Source organism: Aedes aegypti, chromosome 3 (assembly GCF_002204515.2).
Source record: "Aedes aegypti strain LVP_AGWG chromosome 3, AaegL5.0 Primary Assembly, whole genome shotgun sequence".
NCBI classification, from domain to species: domain Eukaryota; kingdom Metazoa; phylum Arthropoda; class Insecta; order Diptera; family Culicidae; genus Aedes; species Aedes aegypti.
This window is the reverse complement of record NC_035109.1, coordinates 153577131-153595715: the sequence shown is the minus strand read 5'-3', so window position 1 is coordinate 153595715 and position 18585 is coordinate 153577131. Positions and strand designations below refer to the sequence as shown.

General features: G+C 43.2%; 1 pseudogene; it reads right to left on the bottom strand.

Moving 5' to 3' along the window:
• Positions 1-3393: 3393 nt before the first annotated feature.
• On the bottom strand, positions 3394-7284 carry LOC110678120 (annotated as a pseudogene).
• Between the last annotated feature and the right edge of the window lie 11301 nt (positions 7285-18585).

Here is an 18585-nt window from a genome sequence, read left to right as displayed (position 1 = left end):
CAAACAAGCCAAAAAAACATCCAACTTGATGTTTTAAAGTGGCGAACTCGCCAAGGGCGAAAAGCCACTCAAATAAAGATAAATAATAATACGTCCAACTTGATACTAAACGATTAGGACATTTTTAATGGAATCTCGACTCAAAATTAATAAACAATTTTTATTACCAAAATTTAAAAAAATACTGAGATTGTCATGAAAGTTCTCCTAATTTGTAACTGGAAGCAACTCAAATCTGTGGACGAGGAGTGCACCGTTTACTGTCCTGCTGAAGGAGGAGCGTTTGGCGGCTGCCTGCAAAACCCAGAGATTTTAGAATAAGAAACCCCTGCTAACTGTTAACAGAAGCATCATCTCCTAGACCTTATAGAGTGGAGCGTTATCAACCATCCTAACTGAAGGTGAAGGTTCTTCGCATTATCGAGATGAGCGATCACTCCTGCAGATGCGAGATGAACGATAGTCCTGATGACTATAAATTAACGGTCGACGAGCTCCAAAATAAGATTTAAAGCTCCAAGAGCTATGTGTTATCGATTAAAAGTTCCAAGTATGTCTGTTTTATGATTTTAATTATTTAGTTTTAAGGTATGCTTCATGAAAAAAATCTTGGATATTTAACTATTTTTATCTATGAATTCTGATGAGGTCCGTGATAAGGATTGTTTAGTATCTACAGGTGCATTTCCCGGCCTGGTTGTGTTCCAACGGGAGGAAAAATCCATACGTTGTTACCGTTGTTGTTCGTATGGTGATCATGGAAGTTAATGCCGTGAAAACATAATACAACGAACACTCATTTTCAAGTACAAAAACACATTTTCGGAGAAGTTACTTACTTACTTATTTGGCTTTACATCAATTATCTTGATAAAGCCTCGCCAACAATATTTCGCCAATTCCCTCGGTTCATGGCCGCTTCTCTCCATCCTCGACTGTGACCCACGCTCTCCAGGTCCTGGTGTACCTGGTCCATCCACCTAGCTCGCTGCGCCCCACGCCTTCTTGTTCCGACCGGATTCGTGGCGAACACCATCTTTACAGGGTTGTTGTCCGGCATTCTTGCAACATGCCCTGCCCAGCGTATCCTTCCAGCTTTAGCTACCTTCACGATACTGGGTTCGCCGTAGAGTTGAGCGAGCTCGTGGTTCATCCTTCGCCGCCACACGCCGTTTTCCTGCACGCCGCCGAAGATCGTCCTTAGCACTCGGCGTTCGAAAACCCCAAGAGCTTGCAAGTCCTCCTCGAGCATAGTCCACGCCTCATGCCTCATTTCGGAGAAGTTCTCAGCAGTAATTCCAACCTTTATTATCACAAACAAATTGAGGAAACTAATTTTTATATAGCTTATGTGCAAAATACTCACGAAATTGGCAACTGCCCTAAATTTAATTAGTCGTTCAGGTTAGCCCTTTTGCCTCCGTATGTTTATATGCGGCTAACCGGGTGTTATAGCCCCGAAAGAAAAAATTGCTCAAAACTCAATTGCGCCTTTTTATTTTTTTTAGTTTCATTTAATGTTAAAAAACGAAACTAAAATTACACGGTGTTTTTAAAAACTACGCAACATAGTGATTTCACTCCAGGTCTTAAATCAATTTGCAAATTTGTACACTTTTGTTAAATTTGCCCCTTTGAAAAAAGCGTACAGAATTGTATTAATTTAATTCAAGGAAACTAAATATCATAACACCAAAGACAAATTAAAGACTTCGATGTCCCTAGCAGTTGCCCAAAATATTATGGTTAAAATGCCGTGAAAAGTGTACTGCGATCTGTCAAACTTGGGTACCTTTTGCACTACCGATGGAACAAATGCATTACTAGAAGTGGTACCCAATCTGAGCCCGAGTGGGATGGACCTGATCTGAGACGAGACTCGCGAAGACGGTCTTCTTTTTCTGTGATTGCTGAGTTTTTTTCTTATTCCACTTTGTGTTTATAACAATTATGCGCAAGCCGTTCAAACCTTCACATGAACCTCTCAGCAAAAAATGATTGAGTTTGCATCACATCGAATCATAAATAGCCGTTTGAGTGTAATTTCATGCCAGCAAACGTAGCAGACATTAGAAATAATTAATCTTCTGCTTAGATTTATCAGCAACTTTGGAAAAAACTGCTCCGCTGACTGAGGTTTTTAATAACAATTTACTTTGAACACAATACTTTTCACTTTTTCAGCCATAAAAACGGTGGGCTGCATTTGACGTTTCGTGAGAGGGGAATCTGGCCTGCATGTGACGTTGATATTTTTCCTCTTCGCGAGTCTCTCTCTGGACCTGATAACACCGCGACAAATTAATCGTCTTAGATTCTCAGCAAGCGTTGACATGGGCCTCTCAAATTTTGCATTACTTCCCCGTAATTTTTTTGTTTATGGGTTTTACGGATTAGTTTCCCGGGATACATTTTACTTACATTATCGCTTGCCGGAGAAACTAACAAGAAAGTCAGGTCAAATCGATCGAAGAATGCGTTCGTCGTCGTAACAACTATTGTCAGAAGATAAATAAACATTCAAACAAATGATTATCCAAAAGTCCGCGAATGCTTCCGCAACAGAAAATCATCTATACTTTGATCGAAATGGGATGACATATATGGGAAATGGGCCAATAGGCCTTTTCATGTGACAGATCCGTCTATGCATTTGTTTACATCGGTGGAGGACCGGTGCTAACACGAGCCTGTCATTTTCATAGAAGAACTGTCAAAGTGCTTCCCGATCAGCTGATTTGAGACGTCATGTGAATAGGCCTATTAAACATTAGGTGGAAGCGTCTGGATAACAGCTGTTCTAGCCATCTAACCAAGAAGTGGTTCTCAAAACTATGTATCGTCAGTGCAAAAGTTTCCACACATGTTCTATTACGACGCTAATGATGGAAGTAAGTTTACTTGAGCAATTTTTTTAATGGTTGCCCGTTTGCACAAATAAGTCAATTTATTAACGCATCTTTGTTGCATGGAACATGAGTGGATCTGATAATGGATTGATACTGGTGTACTGAAGCTACTTGAAAATATTTTAAACGGGATGTCTCATAATGCGGTATTATCATCGAAAATTTCGTGTTAATGGCATCATATGATATATCTCTCAGGTTTCGCATGTTCACAAATTAGTGATAAAGTCGATAATTTAAACATTGAACGAAGCCAGATCATTTGATGGAGCATTTTCTCTATATGTTCAAACCTATCGAAAGAGCTACTATTGGACAACGATCAGACAAAATTACCTTTTTGTTTTATACGAGCTATAACTTTTGATTTATTAGAACTAACATTGGCTGTACATGTTTTAATAATGCATTTAGAAGCACTGGTTTCACTCTTTAAAAAAGACTGGAATCAACAGCTAAATAAACGGCGGCTCCGAATTCTTCACTAGTAGTAGGTATCTGGTTGGCAGAACGAGAACAGCTTCCGGTAGCGCTTGTGACAGTCTTCCCATGAACCGAACCGATGTGCAACTTTGGTTTGAACATTGCAATTTGTGTTGAACCACAAACGCGCTTCGTCTCTGTACCAGTGTATCAAACCGAACCCGGTACATGTGTACTTCGGTTCAAACTTGGGTTCAAATAATGGCACAAAGCAGGCAGACAGAGAACGGTTGAAATCCACGCGGATAAATTTCTACGATCATATATGGAACTATTTGGTTCAAATCGCAAGACCCTTGAGGCTTGAATAAATGTTTAATTGAGGCAGATCAATTGAGATCAATACTTTGAGTAACATTCAGTTATAAGTTTATGAAAAAAAACAAGGATTTTACTATACATTTTACTATATAAACTACAAGACACGATAAGTAGAAATTGATAAGCGTTGATATCAACAATTTTCTGTCTCTCCGTTTGTGTCATCGTTCTGAAGCTCGAATGCAAGGGGCGGTCCATTAATTACGTAAGACAATTTTCGAGGTTTTCCAACCCCCCTCCCCCCATGGTAAGATTTTTTGTATGAAAACTAAAAATAGATTGTATGACGCGTAAGAAATCTCAAACCCCCCCTCCCCCCATAAACCCTTACGTAATTAATGGACAGCCCCCAACCGAAGATTTGCACCAAAATATGAACCGCGGTTGCAATCGAGGTACAAATGGACCGGTTTTCGAACCGGCGTTTGCACCGATGTTCACTTTACACATGTTTGGGTTTAGGTTCAGTTTCGAGCGTTTCGGTTTGCACACGAAAACAGAGTACAAGGAGAGTACCGAAACCGCCTGAACCAACGTGTTCGGTGTTCGTTTGGGAAGACTGGCTTGTGATGGTATCTTTGCACCAGCAGGAAGCGGATCTTGGAATCGTAGAACTGTTTGATGTGAACACGACGGGTCTTGGAGGTTTTCACCGATTCAACCTTGACGATTTTGATGGAGTGGGACACAGTGACGCGAAGGCGTGTCGCTGTAGCACTAAGTAAAAGTACGTTATGCGTAACGCAGTCAAACCATGCCTAAGCTCATGAGCCGCAGTGGAGTCTTCTCCAGGATGCACTTGACCGAAACGATTTCACTGGTCGTCTGCTTGAACTTACGCAGCTGCCGCAGGAAGTACCAGAAACGCCACTTAGCCACGATCGGGGCCGGTGCGAAGGTTTTGATCTTGAATAGCGAAGCGTTCCGATTCCTCATGAGCAGCTTACGTGCAATGACCTGGTATTCCTTCAGCACTTCTTAAGCTTTAATTTTGAGTGCGCTTCTTGAAAGAATTTTAATAGTTTATACGCGAACGAAAATGCACAAATTCTTGTAAAATGCGAATTGAGTTCAAACAAAAACAAATTTTTGAACGATTTTGGTTGGGTACCATTTTGACTCATATTCCGAACACTTAAGGCCAACAGTGACTTCAAATGCATCTGATTGGCATAAATTGGCTGATATTTGTGTAAATTTTGATTTCTTCGCTAAGCCAAACTGTTAGCTGTGGGGTGTACCAATAATAATGTTAATTTAATTAGTTTTAGTATTGGTTTTACGTAAAAGTATGGAACAACATTTTGATTCAAATGCCGAACACTGTGCTTATGCTGTCTCATATTCCGAACACCTTGATTCAAATTTCGAACAGCACGAATAAATCGTATTCAAATGAATAATTTCGCAAATAAATTTATCTGAGCTTGTTCTACTGGTCTCAAACTCGAGACTCATCACTACTCCCGCGGTAAAAAATATATTGGAAAGGTTAAAATTGAATTGCAATTGACAGCTATTTCCTTGTAATTTGGTGACATATTTCAACGAAACATTTCAACCAAATCGCCATACAAAAACCGAGTGTTCGGAATATGAGTCTGTTCGGAATTTGAGACAAAACGGTATCTTGATTATAAATTCGTCAACGATGAGTCAAGAAAAGAATTGTTTCATTTGAAATATTTCTTATGTCAATATTACGCAGAACCTTAGTTACGCAGCTTTAAGTGAATACCCCTAATGAAAAGCAAGCCAAGTCAATTGGTCCCATTGTTGGATTTCCACGCATAACTGTCCCACTACTGTATTTCTTCGCATAACTGTCACACTATACAATTCGCTGCGCTAATCTTGAACAAAATATTCAGTTGTGAGTTTTGAATTAGCTGGTGTTTGTGAAAATCGTTTTGAACATCTACTTACATTGGCTTTACATCCCATGTGGAACACAATCCGTGTTATGTGTTTGTATTATCGGGATGCATTCGTCATTCATGCGAGTCTGACGTCAAATTTGATTGAAATTTTCAATTTAATAATATTATTTCCCATCGGTTTTTCAATGAATTTCAGTTAAATTTTCAGGGTCAATCACATTTTTTTAATTTTTTTTGAACCGCCGTCATCGATTAGAAATTCACCGTAATTTTGGATTCATTACGAGAAGTACCTAAATAATCCCACTTGAAGAACCAGCAATTACTTTAAGGGGGCAGGATCCGTCATTGATTTCGGAATTTTCAAAAGCAGTTTTTTCGTTCAAAATCAAGAAAATTTACAGGAAAATGTGTTCACTGTATTCTGTTCTCCAACCGAAACACAGTGAACACATTTTCATCTAATAATTTTTAGTTTCGAACAGAAAAACTGCTTTTGAAGTTTCGATGATGACGATGATTGCGATGACGGAGCGTTGAACGTTAATTTCGAGTCCATGGCTTGCGACAAACCAACTTCATGATTTAGCAAACCAAAAAATAGTTCGACCATTTTTGGATGACTTAGCCATATGTTGGGTTGGTCCGAATACCGGTTCACTGGTGGAAGTGGCCATTATATTGGCGAATCTGAAACCTGGCTTGCGACTTATCAATTTTCATGAATTTGAAAATTAGGTCTACAGGTGGTTCAAATGTATTTGAATGACTTGACCACATGTTGGATTGGTCTGATTTCTCGGTTTCCTGGGGGAAATGGCCTCTAGGCTGTCGGTTCTGAAACCTAGCTGGCAACATCAAACTTCATAAATTCACAAATCAAGGCTAAAGAAGGGTAATTCAATAGTTCCTGGATGACTTGATAACATGCCAGGTTGTTTTGGATACCCTGTTTCCCAGAAGAAGTAGCCATTATATTGGCGGTCTTGAGACCTATCTTGCGACACATCAAACTTGATGAAGTCAAGAAGAAGTCAAAGTCAAGTCAAAAGAAGAATAGGATGACCTGGCCACATACTGGGTTATTCCGCATAGTTGGCTCTTCGGTGCAAGTTGCAAATATGTTGGTGGTTCTAAAACTTAATTTGCGATGTATCAAACATATCATGATATGTATTGCAAACAAAGTCCAAAAAAATGTCAAAGCGTGTGAAGATTTGTGTCGTGAATTTTGAGTTAAATATTTACTCGGCAGAATAACCTTGAATTCGCAGATGAGTTTCTGTCAAGCCTGCAGCTGCAAGAGTCGATTTAGGAATTAATTAATCTTATAAACTCTCTTACTATTACTATTACTATTAGGGGCCCAGATAGCCGTAGCGGTAAACGCGCAGCTATTCAGCTAGACCAAGCTGAGGGTCGTGGGTTCGAATCCCACCGGTCGAGGATCTTTTCGGGTTGGAAATTTTCTCGACTTCCCAGGGCATAAAGTATCATCGTACCTGCCACACGATATACACATGCAAAAATGGTCATTGGCATAGTAAGCTCTCAGTTAATAACTGTGGTAGTGCTCACAAGAACACTAAGCTGAGAAGCAGGCTCTGTCCCGGTGGGGACGTAACGCCAGAAAGAAGAAGAAGAAACTCTCTTACTTACTCATCCACTTTTTCTTTCACTAACTCATACATTTTCTCACTATCACACATATAGAAAACTTTGCTTTCCATCACAAACTATAAAATCTTTTTTTTTTCTCTTCCCACACGCGGCTCCGTTTGTCACATGTCACTTGAGCCTTCATTAGGTGCCTTAACATAGTCTTGAGGATATACGTCCTCTACATTCGGTACAATCTATACGTAAGAACGAAGGTCGAAGGGGTGAAAAAGATGTTCGGCCATTAACGGAGCCTGTGGGGCACCTGGGCACCCCTCACAGTATTTTGTCCCTTACCGCGTTAATGCAGGGCTCTGGCGTGGTGGACCTCTTTTCCCGTGCTACTCGTGGGATCCAAAATGAGTACAAATTCAAATAATAATCAGATTAGTAGTGGTAGTGCAGGTAGTAGCAGTAGTAGGGAAGCGAACCCCTTCGCAAGAAGTGGGCTAGCTAGATCTCCGTTGAGGAGAGTAGAAGCAGGAGGAGGCAGCAGTGCACGTAGTGCCAGTGCTGGAACCCATATTTCATCCTCGGCTAACGCATCGGGTGAAGTTATGGATGGAGCGTGGTTGATGAGGGCCATCAATAAAAGTAGAGATGGGCTCTCTGCGATGGAAGTGGCTGCACAGCAGCTCGACTCCATAATTGACTTTGCATCCTCGAAGTCTAACATCAGCAAGGACCTCAAGCAGGCCTTGTTTAGACTTCGTAAGTCAATGTTGGCGGCCAAGCAGAACCATGCTGAACCCATGGTGACTGTGGCTGCGGCAGAACCCGTGGAATTGAAGGTGCCGAAGTCTACCCAGACGGAACCCTTCGTTTTCGCGGGCATCCCCAAAAGCGTGGAAGCGAATGCTTACAACAAGCAATCGCAGAAGCGCGCGAGGCAGCCGTCAGGGGAGGAGCTACCCGGCGGCGCTCGTAAGGCCAGGCGGATACTAACCCCGAAAACCGGCAGAAGTGCCGGAAAATCGGACCCCAGTCAGGCGTCCCGGAAAGCCGAGAAGGGTGGGCCCGAAAAGGCTGGCCCCTCACGGAGTGATGGGAACAGGGGGTTGCGACCTTTGAGAGGTCCTCCATCACCACAGGTCAGGGCGGAGCAGGGGGGGACGCCCCCTGGACAACCGTAGTGAGGAAGAAGAAGAAGAAGAAACAGGAGAATCAGGAGCGCAGGGATACCAGACCTAAGAAAGGTAGGAGGGTAGGTGCCAAGCGCGAAAAGGGTGATGCGATCATCATCAAGACGGAAGAGTCCAAGTACTCGGAAGTCCTGAAGGCGATGCGCAGTGACGCGAAGCTTGCGGATCTAGGAGCCGACGTACGCAGTGTCAGACGCACTCGTACAGGTGATATGATCCTCGAGCTTAAGCGTGACAAGGAGCGCAAGGGCGCCGCCTACAAAAGTTTGGCGGAAGAGGTCCTTGGCGCTGGTGTTGAAGTGAGGGCTCTGACGCAGTCAGTGACTCTGAAGGTGATGAACCTTGACGAGATCACCAACGCAGAAGAGCTCGTCACGGCACTGCGGCAACAGTGCGAAGTGCAGGTGCCCACCACCGCCGTTCAGCTACGGAAAGGTCCGGCAGGTACTCAGGTGGCCTTAGTACACCTACCTGTGGCAGACGCAAATAAGTCCGCTAAGGTAGGTAAGATCAAGGTTGGTTGGTCAGTATGTTCACTGAACATACATGAGCAACCAGTGATCTGCTTTAGGTGCAGGGAACCTGGACACAAGTCCTGGGGCTGTAAAGGCCCTGATAGGACCAAGTTGTGCAGGCGTTGTGGTGAGGAAGGTCATAAGGCACTAGGCTGCAAGAACCCTCCCAAGTGCTTGATTTGTTCCGGCAAGTCCGTGAACAACAATCACCCAACGGGAGGCTCAAGGTGCCCGACCTTCAAACGAGCCATCAACGAAAAGTCACAGTGCAGGTAACGCAGCTGAACCTGAACCACTGTGACGCAGCTCAACAACTGCTGTACCAGTCAGTTGCTGAGTGGGGGACGGACATCGCCATCATATCGGACCCATACCGAGTACCCGCCGGCAACGGCAACTGGGTCGTGGATGGATCCGGAAAAATGGCGGCGATATGGACAACGGGTAAATACCCTGTCCATCAGTTGGTGTCTACTACCTACGAGGGCTTCGTGATCGCCAAGGTAAATGGGGTCCTCTTCTGTAGCTGCTATGCGCCTCCGAGTTGGTCGACCGAGCGGTTCACGCAGATGCTGGACTGTATGACGACCACGCTGACAGGGCGAAGGCCAGTTGTAATAGCGGGTGACTTCAATGCCTGGGCCGTGGAATGGGGAAGCCGTAACACGAACCAGCGAGGTCAAATCCTGCTAGAGGCACTGGCCGTGCTAGATGTCGATGTGGCTAATGTTGGTACCAAAAGTACCTTCAGCCGTAACGGAGTGGAGTCGATTATCGACGTTACTTTTTGTAATCCTGGCCTAACGAGTAGTTCGAACTGGAGGGTAGACGATGCCTACACTCATAGCGACCACCTGGCGGTTCGCTACAGTGTCGACTACAACAACAGCAGGCAGCGGGTTGAGGAAGCGGCTAGGTGAAGGCCAAGCCCTCGTAGGTGGAAGACGTCGTACTTCAATGATGAAGTACTTAGGGAGGCGCTCCGCCGTGAGCGTAACCTACTCGGCCCAAGCGACCATGTCTAGAAAAGTCCACCCTAGGAATGGGAGACCACCGACATACTGGTGGACTCAAGCTATTGCGAACCTGCGCCGTGCCTGCCTACGGGCCAGGAGACGGATGCAGCGAGCACGTACCGAGCAGGAGCGTGAAGAACGACGGGCGGTGTTCACCGCTGCCAAAGTCGCGCTGAAGTCCGAGATAAGGGCAAGCAAAAAGGCCTGCTTCGAGGGACTCTGTCAGAGTGCCAACGCGAACCCGTGGGGTGATGCCTACAGGATCGTTATGGCGAAGACAAGAGGTGCAATTGCTCCTACGGAGCAATCTCCACAGATGCATGGCCTCCTTTCGTAGGACCGCCGGGGATTGGGGCTGGCGATGAGGATAGAGTAACCGATGAGGAACTTGTAGGGATTGCAAAATCCCTAAGCATGGGGAAGGCACCAGGTCCGGACGGAGTTCCAAACCTGGCCCTCAAAGTCGCAATCTTGGAGGCTCCCGGTATGTTCAGATCTGCTATGCAGATATGCCTGGACGAGGGAGTATTTCCAGATGCGTGGAAGAGGCAGAGCCTGGTACTATTGCCAAAGGCGGGGAAACCACCCGGTGACCCGTCGGCGTATAGACCAATATGCTTGATTGACACGGTGGGGAAAGTGCTCGAGAAGATCATCCTCAACAGACTGTCGAGGTACACCGAGGGTGTAAATGGTCTCTCAAGCAACCAGTTCGGCTTCCGGAAAGGGAGGTCCACTGTAGACGCTATTCTGACGGTTAAGAAAATCGCTGAGATAGCACTCCAGCGTAAGAGGAGGGGTATTCGCTACTGCGCAGTAGTGACTCTGGATGTAAGGAATGCATTTAATAGTGCCAGTTGGGCGGCTATTGCTGATGCGCTCCTGCGTCTGGGGATACCCGAGTACCTGTACAAGATTCTCGGAAGTTACTTCCAGAATCGGGTATCAATCTATGACACAGAGGTGGGTCGGAAGTGCTTTCACATAACCTCAGATCCCGCAAGGTTCCATCCTAGGTCCGGTGCTATGGAATGTCATGTACGACGAGGTGTTGAGATTAAAATTCCTGGCGGGTGTGGTCATCGTTGGCTTTGCCGATGATATTACGCTGGAGGTCTACGGTGAATCGATCGAAGAAGTGGAATTGACTGCAGCCCACTCGATCGCAATTGTGGAGGAGTGGATGAGCTCCAGGAAACTGGAATTGGCTCACCACAAAACTGAGGCTGTTGTTGTCAACAACCGAAAGTCGGTGCAGCAAGCGGTGATCAGTGTAGGCGACTGCACAATCACTTCGAAGCGCTCCGTCAAACACTTGGGGGTGATGATCGACGACAAGCTTACCTTCGGTAGCCATGTCGATTATGCCTGCAAGAGAGCCTCCACAGCTATTGTGGCACTGTCCCGGATGATGTCCAATAGGTCTGCGGTGTACGCCAGCAAGCGTAAACTTCTGGCCAGTGTCGCCTCGTCCATACTGAGGTATGGTGGCCCGGCTTGGGGCACGGCTTTGAGTACCGATAGCTACCGTAGCAAGCTAGAGAGTACTTATAGGCTAATGTGCCTGAGGGTTGCGAGCGCGTACCGTACCGTGTCACACGATGCACTTTGTGTCATCACCGGTATGATGCCTATTGGTATCCTTATCATGGAAAACATAGAGTGCTTCGAAAGGCGCGGCACAAGAGGCATACGCAGGACTGCCAGAACGACCTCCAGTTTGTGCAGGTTTAGAGGAAACGGCGGAACACGTTTTGTTCGTGTGCCCGCGTTTCCGCACAATGCGTGACCGCATGTTTGCCACATGCGGTCGGGACACGACCCCGGACAATTTGGTCCAGAGGATGTGTGCAGACGAGTTTGGCTGGAATGCCGTTTCATTGGCTATCACCCACATCGTCTCGGAACTCCAAAGGAGGTGGCGTGTGGACTCGAGGAGTGACTAGTGCAGACGCTAATCAACAGGTGGTCCAAGGGTTCGCAGTCGGCTATGTAGGTCATACCGGTGCCCTACGGTCGAAATCGACCCTTACAGCGATTAAGTGGCCGCGGGGAGAACATCCTGGTAGCGCTGCTGTCGTGGCGCCGGCCTACTGGGTGGATACGAGCCTCTGGTTGTTCGGGGCAGGTGGAGGCCCCTTCGTCAGCAATCCCAGCTGGTGCTAGCTGATAGGGCCTGAGCCTTCAGTAGGTCAAATTGCAAAGCCCGCAGTATCAGTTCTTGATACCTGCGGTGCAGCTGGGCGCGGGCTTAGTGGTCGACCCTGCCCGCCTTCAGCGGACAACGGGAGGTGAGGACCACCCGGGAAGCTGGCAATGCGCCAGCATGCTACCTTGGTGGACCCCCATAAGCGTGTCATCGATGTTCGTTGCTGCATGGCTACGCAGCTAACCTGGAGGATGCGATGTGCAATAGCCCCTCTCCGAAGCAATGCCTTCTTGGTGGTCCCGGAGAGACGAAGGGTTTGGCGGCAATGGAAATGGTTTAGTGGGTCGGGGGTGTAGTCCTGTTTACTGCTTGTACGTAGTAAATGGTCCCCAACCCCACACTCCCGGACCTCGGTCCGGAGTCTGTTGAGCAGATTATCCCCCCATTGCTTAGAAGGAAAAAAAAATACGTAAGAACGGTCATCCACAGCAGTATGCTTAGCACATAATTGGTTACTACTCTCAGTGGGACTGTTATGTGTAGAAATTCACCAAAAAAACCGTATTTCTAGGCATAACAGTCCCACTTTGAATTTCGTAGCCAAATTTACTTTATTCCCATAATACAAACTCTTGACTCTAATAAGCACGCTATTCTTTATACTATTATGAAGATTTCAATTCAATTTGCCACACACCTGGTCAATATGAGGCCTAAATGTGTTAAAATCTTTAAACGCGTTTTTCTCGACTACATATTTTGGAACATGGGACAATTATGCGTATAACGGAAGTAACCTCTCTATCTCTTGAAGTCAAAGAATTATCAGTCGAATTCGTTTTAATGAGGCATATTTGTTTGATAGTAAAAGCCCATGCAAAGACGCTTATAGACAAAAGTTTTTATCAACTGCCGAAAGGGGAGATATGGTACTTTCATGGTTTGTAAGAGTTGTCTGCGCCATTTTGCACCGAAGCCAGTTATAGAAGCCTAAACTACCCCTTGGAAAAAGAGTAATTCATGAATAACTTTGATACTTCAAAAGATAGGGTAATGAAATGTTCAGCAAAAACACGGGTTTTTCTATGACAAACAACTTTGTAGAAAACACAAAAAAATGTAAAAAATCTTGGAAAAAAGTTATGATAAAAAATATGATTTTTAGGGGTCATTCACATACAACGGCATAAATCTTAAAAAGTATAAGAGATAGAAAAATTGTGTCTTCGACAAAGTTGTTTCGAATTGCCAATTCTACAACTTTGCCAAAGACACCATATGTCTATCTAAATGTTTAAAAAAAATAGTTTTTCTATCTCACTGCTAGGTGGATTGATCACAAAACTTTTTTCGTCAAAAGTTGCGCTTTAATATACCAAGAAACTTCTTCGAACAAACTATATCGCTAAAATCAACGATTTGGGCGCTATTCAAAAAGCGCATGAAAACGAGAAAATAAAACACAGTGCTTCGGTCTCATCTACGAGAAAACCCGCGATGTGCTGAAGTCATCCGGAATTCTGTTGGCTACGCTCTGAAGTGGCAGGACCGTACGCTGTACAGATTCTTAGGTTAAATCGCCCCCATCACCTGAGCATGGAATGGCGATCGACGATATCCTCACCCAGGAAAACAAATAAATTTTGAAAGAGTTTTGAAAATATTTTTACCGTGAAGCGCAACATTACTGGCAATACTCACAGCAACAGAACAATCGGTAAATTAAATAGGGTAGGTGTACCAGTTATGGCCATAGTGGTTCCCTATTTCGCCATACGTAATAACTTAAATGTCTTAACATTTTGAAAAGTTTTTTTGTGTTTTAGCAGTAAGATATACACGCTAACAAATTTTGTTGTATCCATGGTAGATTTAAGAACTGCACCAACGATTTTCAACCGACTACAAAAATCTGTTAAGTTTACTATAATCTGGTGAAAATCACTGAGCAGTGCAGTAAATGTGACTATGTCCATAGTAACTTCGACTACACAGCATTGTATTTCGATCCGTGACCTCCACCGTACAACACAGTGTGGTCAAAAGTATAATACCAAACTTGTCAAATCTAGAATATTTCCAGTCATAAATACTACAACTGTGGTTAAATAAACAGAATATATTTTCTTGTGTAGTGATGTTGACTATGTTTCGGTAGAGTTAACAGATTAGTGTAGTCGGTTGAAAATCGTTGGTGCAGTTCTTAATTTTACCATGGATTCAGTAGTTTCTACAATAAAATTCTTTTCAGTGTAGCTTATATCTTGATGTTAAAACATTCAAAAAGATTGAAAATGTGGAAGTTTTCCGAATTTTGCATATGGCCAAATAGGAAACCACTATGGCCATAACTGGTACACTTTCCCTAATAGCTTTTTTGAAATTTTTAGTGATTTGCAGTAAGCATTTCACAAAAATAAATAAAATTGCACCAAAATCTACAATCATTAAGCTGCTGCAAATCCAGTGTCCGGTTTGTGAAATCGCTGGCTATGAGATGGCTGAAGAAAATCAGCCCAAGCCGCTTGTTCAAGCGCCCATCATCATCACCACCGCAAATCTTATCGGGCGAGGAGGATTTCAACCTGTTCGCTGGCGTAATTGTTTTCAGGGCCAACAAATGTGTATTAAAGAGTTATATGTGTAATATTTGCTTATGTGTTTACTACATTCTTGCTATAATTCATCTCGTAGCATCATACAATATCTGATTAGTTATGAATAATTGACAAAACGACAACACATCAAGCCAGGAAATATAAGAGGCTAACGTTATCCAACGTCAACTTGGCGGTTGTATCTCGGAAACAACCTCTTACTTTTTTTCCACGAGAGTTGGACTGCTTCATGGTCTTTGGCAATGTTCATCATTAAAAATTACATATCGAGGTCTGCGTTCAAATTTATTTACATTTATAAGGTTTAATCACCGCATGACTTTAATATTATGTAAATTTATTGGCTTTTCTCGGTGAATGCAATACTGTACTCAGAGTGAAAGGGAGTAACGAAAGTAATGAAATGACAAGATGGATAGAATCGCAAGCGAGCGACGAGAGAAATGAATAGAAGTTGAAAATTTGTTTTTAACAGAGGGCCATAGCGGTAAACGCGCAGCTATTCAGCATGACCATGCTGAGGGTCGTGGGTTCGAATCCCACTGGTCGAGGATCTTTTCGTAAAGGAAATTTCCTCGATTCCCAGGGCAAAGAGTATCATCGTACCCGCCACACGATATACACATGCAAAAATGGTCAATCGGCAAAGAAAGCTCTCAGTTAATAACTGTGGAAGTGCTCATAAGAACACTAATCTGAGAAGCAGGCTGTGTCCCAGTTGGGACGTAACGCCAGAAAGAAGAAGAAGAAGAGGGCCATATGTGTGAACAACACAATCGAAACGACAAATCGTTGCCTAACGTCCTGGTCTCGAACGGCTAGATGTTGTAGTGTTGATCACTACTAACACTAGACAGGCAAAAATTTGTCGCCTTGACCTGTTAACTATATTGTTCGGCATATATAACAGTTCTATCGATCGTTGGCATATTTTCGGAGATTGATACGAAACTGACGTTACTTATTGGATTTTTAGCGTCTAATCTCGCTTACCCCTAATTTGCCCAAGTGATCCTATTCGAACTGAAGTTAAATTTCTTTGCCAAATTGGTTCTACATTTATAAGGTTTATTCACCGCATGACTTTAATATTATGAAAATTTATTGGCTTACTCCCTTTTACTCTGAGTACAGTATTGCATTCACCGAGAAAAGCCAATAAATTTTCATAATATTAATGTTCAAATTTATTATAGAAGTCAATGAGCATCCTTTGACGATTTTTCTTTGCAAAAGTGAGTTTTGCCACAGTAAATCCCATACTAAATTATAGTTAAACCGATCTAGGTAAAATTTCACACAGTTGTTATAGGACCCAAATGGGACCTGAAAAGTGGGCTGGATCGAGAATCTGTATTTCGTCCACACTAATAATTCATTAAAAAAAGGAATCGATAATTTTTCTGTTCGCCGTACGCAGTTGAAAATAAATGTCAGTTCGAATGGGAGTCGCTGTTGAAAATTTCTGCAAGGAATCGGCAAGAAATTCCTTTAGCGATCAGGCTTTAAGCCTGATTTGTTGCTAAACAGGAATCGCTAAAGAAATTTCTAGCCGAATCCTTGCAGAAATTGTCTACAGTGACTCCCGTTTGAACTGACATCTCTTTCTCAGGCTTTAAGCCTGATTTGTTGCTAAACAGGAATCGCTAAAGAAATTTCTAGCCGAATCCTTGCAGAAATTGTCTACAGTGACTCCCGTTTGAGCTGACATCTCTTTTCAACTGCATATTGCAATTTTAGAGATAACTTTCCGTTGTACGGTTGAACAGAAAGCTACCGCAGCTTTCACATTACTGATTTCCACAAAGAATCATCGATCGGCAGCGATGATGCCTTGGAAGCCATGCTAATGATTGTTGTTTTTCAACGCTTTGGACTCTATTAGCATACTTTGATTAGGTGGTTTGGTTCAATGATATAATAGGAGTATTCACTTAAACTCGCGTAAAGTTGTATTCTGCGTAACGTTTGCAATGAAATATTTCACATGAAATGTTCAACTTCAAAATTTTGAAATATCAAATGAGCGATGTGTATGTTGTCTGCTGCAAACATCATTCATTTATTTTATTTGTTTACGTATTTTTTGTGGCCATCTCAATGAAGAACCCATCATCGAACCTATTCTAGATTACCGAGGGAGATCATAATATAAGGCAAATGGTTGGTATTGTATCGAGAATTGTATCGCAACCGTTTACCAACATGGTTTGTTTTGAGGCAGTTTCATACAATTTCGTTTCCGTCGGAGTGTCTGCTGCGACTTGCAGATCATCGGCATTATTCATGTAATACTTAATTGACAAAAAGACAGCCCAGTACTGGGTCAATACGTTTTGTATTGTATAAAAATGTTATTAGGCGGATTGCATGATTAGAATGTGATCCTAGGCCATAACGGTCAATGAACTGTTTGTCGTCGTTTATCTGATGGGTTTCATCGAAATTGAAATTTTATCACCTATTTCGGCCACAACACTCAAACGCCTACATATCATCCTATTAACCTATAAACAAAGGGTAGTACTCAATAAAAACTTTAAACTTGCTTGTTAAGAAAAACGGAGTCCAACGGGGATTAGCTATATTCACATAAATGTTGCAATATGTCCAATGTTTTTGCTTTTTCCTCATTTTCCTCAATGTCCACCATTTTTACCGTTTTCTGCTTCGCAACCAGATTTCATAATGTTTGTTGATTATCATTTGCCTAATATTCATAGCATTCTTAGATCAACAGTGCCGAATGACATCATTCTGAAAAGTTTCATCGGCAATTTACGCAATGTGATGAAACATTTAGGATAATCAGTTTAGCATGATTTACGCAACACTTTACGCTATTAAGGGCTCATTCACAAACTTCATAACGCTGAAGGGGGTGGGTGGGTGTCCTTGTCGTGTTACAGCTCATACAAAATGTGTTGAACACTCATATAAAAAGCGTTACGAGGGGGTGAGTGGGTGTCTAAAATGGTCATTTTTGGCGTTATGATATTTGTGAATAAACCCTAAGTGAATCCCCCTAATGATTTTCAAGCCTGCGGTAGAACTTTGACAGCTGCGGTAGAACTTTGCGGTTATCGCAGAATGGAAAGCTTTTAAAAGAACCGTAATACATACTACGATCAGAAAAAAGCGCTTCCTTGATCGATTCCTTGCAGGAATTTCCCATGCATCAAGATAGGCCAAGAAATTACCGTGCACTCCCGCTAATTCGGAAGGTACCTAATGTAAACCATCGGAGCTCATTTTTAATTTGAACTTCTAGTCACCCTACGAACAACAGAAAATCGTACTTCTGGTTACCCCTTTGGCTGTTTTTTATTTTATTCTACATTCCGTTCCACAGCGTTCCATTTCACTTTACTCCGTTCCATGAGCTGAATGACGTTTGAACCATTTTTAATCTGAACGATGTGCAAATTAGTGGGGTACAAATTAAAAAGTGTTCATTAACATTCTAAGGTTAATGTTTCTACAGGCTTTTTTATGTGGCAGGCTCGTGTATGCATTTGTGTACATCGGTGGAGGACCGGTGCATACATGGGCCTGCTATACTCATAGAAGTTGCTTTGTTGATTTGAAACGTCTCGTGAAAAGGCTTACCGGAGAGTGCACTGTTTGAGAATAAAAACATTTCAGTGTGGTTTGTCTTATTATTTTTTCCTTTCAAGCCCCTCGTAATTGCTACATGGGCTCTCTGATTGCAGTTGTCAGTTTGACGTTTTCTTTTGTGCCAGTGTTCGTGAACTCTGGCATCTGTTTTTCTTTCCGAAACACGAAACCCAAAAGAGCAAAAGAGAACTCCATAAAAATTTCTCATCCCTTTTTGATCAGCATCGCGCAGCCATCTTATTATACGCATCTCTTTCTGGCCAACGACCGCAAGG